Below are 4,767 nucleotides of genomic sequence, written 5' to 3' on the forward strand. Positions count from 1 at the left end.
TTGAATTTTATTTAAACTGGAACTAATTTTCATAACATCCTTACATACAATGAAGTCCCTTGAACAATACAGCAGTATTGGTTTGAACTCTGTCTTGCTCCCCTCAGTCTCTCTTCTTCTGTATGTAATTATGTCGCCTAAATTAAGTTCTAAACACACTGGACAGTAAAGATGTAGGTCCACTCCCAAACGGTCTGAATTCCACAATGGGTTGATGTCGTCTTGCAGTTCCAACATTTGTGGACCCAAAAGAGGACTGTCCCATACCGGGACATTGATCCTAGGATGAGGTTCAGCCATGGATCCACTCTCCTCCCATTCAATCTCTGGAACCAGCATACCCTGATAAAAAAAAAAGATACTGTTTATGAACAGCACTGTTTTTTTTGTGTTTTAGATTATGTAGGAACAGTGACCGACTAATAATAACTTATATTGTTGCTTGCAGGCAGACCTCATATCTCCATAACTGTTTATAATTTGCAAATAAGTGAACCTTAACAAAGTAGTGACATTAGTACATCTGATAGCTCATAATGCCATGCATTTTGAACTTGCAGATGTGCTATTCTTCCTACAAACAAACAATTTAGGGAAATTGTTTGCACCACACAACAATAATCCTTTTCATTCATTTTCGATGAAAATTCACTGTAGTCATTATGATTTCATGATACTCTTCTTGATACTTTCCACTTTAGTCAAACTGCACACAAATCAGTTGTCCAGTACAGTGAGATTAAATAAAGCACTTACCCGTGGATCAGAAACAGGGTTCTGGGTCAAGCCCAACTGCCACAGCTGATTTGGTGTCATGCTTTGCTCCGTCCTGATTGGATGGCTGTCCCACGCGTCACTAAAGACATCCAAACTGGCCTGAATGCGTGGTAGAAAAATGTAATGGCAGCAGAATACGTGATGTGACTGATATTGAGCAAGTTTTGGTCCTCAGGAGAGTGCAGGATGTTGTAATATAAACCAGTAACACTCACGAAGACATCACACCAGAGGAGCTCAATCCTGTATTTGGAAAAAAGCAAAAAGAAATATTATATTGTCAGATTTATTTTTAATACATCATTCACTTTTATGTATCAGGGCTCCAGACTAACTTTTTTCACTAGGAGCACTGTGGCCCCTAACTGAAAATTTTAGGGGCACAACCAGAAAATTTAGGGGCGCATACCGTAAATCAACATTCTAACCAAATCTACTAATTTCCACTGTATTACAAATAAATACTTTAATAATAGATGCAGAAATTACAATGTGCTGTTTCTAATTCAGTGTCATATTTTATTCTGCACTTTTGAAGATGCAACATGAAGGTAAACTGACATCACAATCGCTGTCACGACAGTACAACTAAGTAAAAATAGTAAAAAAAATACCATACATTTAGAATAAAAAAAAGTTTTTAGTAACAAGTGATTACCGTAGTAACCTTTCGTAATTTCACAGTTTCAAACAATACTTAAATGTATGTAAATATTAGAGGATGGAAATTCATGTTGGCGACACCAAATAGGTTCAGCCAAGATGCACAATAAGCGTGTTTGAGATCACCCAGATGGACGCAACACTGCACAGATCACCTGGTGTGTGACGTATATTTTTGTTTTTGCTCCAACATCACCTGTCAATCAAAACAAAAATATCACGAGAAAGGGGTGAGAGCAAGACACCAATCAGAGCGAACGCAGCTGGAAATTTAGTATTGAACTGACTAAAAGCTGCCCTACAGACTACAAAACAATGCATTATGGGACATGCGTCCTGATGGGTTTTTTGTAGTTCACTGATCAATTAAAATAATTTAAAATACCAACTGATTAAAAAAAGGCTACATCCATTACAAAACATTAAAATAATTATAAAAGATGTAATATCACAGCTCATACTTAGGGGGAGAGGCATATTAAAACGAAATTGAATGTTAAGGACAACTCCTAATTCCTGGTCTCTTTCAGTCTCGCTGCAGCTTCGATTTCATGCGAGTTTGAGACCCCTGCTGTACACTCTGGCACTGGTACACTAGCTGCAGGTCGGAAGAACGAATCAATAGTTCGCTTGCTCATAGCTCAGACGCACATATCAGGTTGTGATGATATTTGTCTCCGTTTCCTTCCCACGGATGTTTACGCGTGCTCGATTATCTCTAGGCCCCGCCCCTCCACACATTTTAGCCACTTGCAGTGACTTTCCCTATTCTTCTCACACGCATTGGCCGCCTCAGGCATCACTCAATGAAACGCGAGTGTGTGCTCGCGTGTGCTCCAGTCTCATGAGTATTCGCGCGAGTGTGTGTGTCTGCCTGCGTGCGTGTGCGCTCGCGTCTCATTGATGATTTCATCTCTCATTTCATCGATCATTGACGTGCTCCTTTCATGTTTAATGTTTAAAAAATACGGAGGGTGGAGGAGGCAAATTTACTGGTAGCACATGTGCGACTGGGTGTAAAATTCAGTTGCACACTCTCAAATTTTGGGCACCAGACTGCGAACAAATGGACGCAGTCTGGAGCCCTGTGTATATATTAAAGCTTCTAAAACTAGGTTCAACTCACCGTTGATTGTGTGTACACTTTTCCCACAATGAAGCCGTTTGTGTCAGTTCTACGTACTGTGAGCATTAACTCGGCTATGCCCACATTTTCTCCTCCGTGATCTCCTCTCACCCTGACAATAACATGAAAATCATGTCTCAAACACATAATTACAAATGCATCGGCAATACGGTACACATCAGTTTAAAATGTAATGTTCTTATGTATGATGCCAATAAGTAGAATTTCTAGGTTAAAAAAATTGCAGGAGTGGGTTACATGTATCACTGGGGAAAAAAATGAGGTGAGAGAGACTGTTAAGGGGGGGGGTAAAATGTTATTCATGAGGGGAAAGTTTTAGAGTTGCCTTTGTTTATGGAGAGGAGTCTAAAAAAAGTACCGGTAATTTTATTTTTGTACAAATAACCAAGTACTTATACTGCCTGATATGTGAATAAAATATTTCTTTATGAATAACATGAATACCTCAGAGGAAAGCCATAAACGTTCACAGCGTCACTGAAGAAGGCCAAGTGGGTGTCTGCACAGTTGTTCTCTGCTATCTTCAGGTACAGGATACATGGAATACAAGTACAAATACTTTCAACTGACAGATATTTACAGGGGCAAAAATGCTAAATTCCCAATTGACAGGTAAAACAGTAATACAATAGGATGATAAAATATGAAATAGAATAGAATAGAAGGGTATTTAATAATCCCTGAGGAAATTTTTTTTTAAAATGGCCATCTTAAAAAAACACATAAACACACATGCATTACATATAGAAATATCACAAAATAAAAAGATTGATAAAAAAAGATAAATAATTGGAAAATCAGTGGGTAAAATTAAAAGAAATTACTTGTAAGATGCCCTGCCAGAGAGTTGTATTGCCTGATGGAACGAGGAACAAAAGATTGTCACGCTGTCACATTCAGTAATTCCTAGAGAATAAATAAAAACACGGATTAGATAATTTAGCTGTCTGATCTTAAATTGCATAATTTTCAAATATATGAAAGGGGAATTCTTCTTGCTATGATTACTTGAGCTTGTAGTAAAGAACAGCTTTAAAAAAAATCAGAGACAAGACACTGATCACAGGAAGCCTGTGTGTAATACTTACAGTAACTTCTACTCTAATCACTGTTGACAGCTGATTTCTCCCATCCGCCCTTTCTGTGACTACTTATCGACTACAAAACAGCCTAAAAACATAATGTTTGGGATTCTTGTCATTACGTCATTGGAAGTAAAGATACGGGGATTTTAGTGGCTGTCACTCTGACACAATCTCACAGGGCTTTTCAGCACAATATGGGTTCTAACGTTAGAAACTTAATGAGGCTTCTTTCATTCAACAGTGGATTCATGTCTGTTATATTTAAAAAATGCCGTTTTCATGAATGTCATATGAATTAACTTTGTTGCACAGTCCACCCCGTCTTAAAGTCTGGGTTGTGAAAATGCTGTGTCTAACTTTAACCCGGATCGCGTTTACATAAAGGCAGCACACGGAACAACTAGCTAGTTAGCATAGCATCAGTGTTTAAACAATACTTAATACTTAATCGATACTTTTTATTAAACTTTCTTTGCTGCTGTAAATCCGGCATGTTTTCCCCTTAGTTCTATCTGAATCATGTTAAGAACCTACAGATCATTGGCTATAGACGCTAGCTTGAACCGACACCGGCTTGAACTTCACTCACACTCACACAGCCACAACTTGCACAGGCTAAGCAAAACAAAGCTAAGCTAATTTGCGGTGGGGGTACTCTGCAAACGACTCGGCTGCAGTGTTCATAAAGCATTCACACATGTCACTTGGCTAAGGAGAACGCTTCAACTTAGTGTTCAATAACATTACAGGACGTACAACGAGGGAATAATAATCAAATAAATGCATTACTTACGGGCTGAGACTGATCCCGTTCAGAAGACCTCTCCGCCATGTTTGCCGCCCGCGTCCTTTCAACTGCTGTGCAGAACAGCTCCCTCCCTCGTCACTTTGAAAGTGAAGAGTGCAAGGGGCCATTCGATTGGCTAAAAGCGAACCCGCCAGCTTTGCCGGTGAGTTTGATTGACAGATTCACTAGCCAATGGTGAGATTAGTCAGCCTTCTCCGTCAGATGAGTCTCAATATTCACCGTAGAAAAATCTCTCACACACACGGGGAGATTCACAAACGAGAACGGGATTTTGAATGCACAGTCTG

At 39.2% G+C, this 4,767-nt stretch overlaps 1 long non-coding RNA gene across 2 annotated transcripts; it reads right to left on the minus strand.

Moving 5' to 3' along the window:
• Positions 1-208: 208 nt before the first annotated feature.
• LOC144996338 (uncharacterized) lies at positions 209-4,551 on the minus strand. 2 transcript variants are annotated; one of them, XR_013659330.1, is made up of 7 exons: positions 4,466-4,551; positions 3,412-3,493; positions 3,032-3,108; positions 2,567-2,678; positions 993-1,020; positions 757-856; positions 209-342 (listed from the first exon to the last, which is right to left on the minus strand). It is a non-coding gene; the product is annotated as an uncharacterized LOC144996338 (long non-coding RNA). The 2 variants fall into 2 exon arrangements; XR_013659329.1 differs by having other exon boundaries at positions 757-876.
• Between the last annotated feature and the right edge of the window lie 216 nt (positions 4,552-4,767).

The sequence above is a fragment of the Oryzias latipes genome, chromosome 12, assembly GCF_053564925.1.
Source record: "Oryzias latipes strain Hd-rR chromosome 12, Olatipes_Hd-rR_3.1".
Classification (NCBI taxonomy): Eukaryota; Metazoa; Chordata; class Actinopteri; order Beloniformes; family Adrianichthyidae; genus Oryzias; species Oryzias latipes.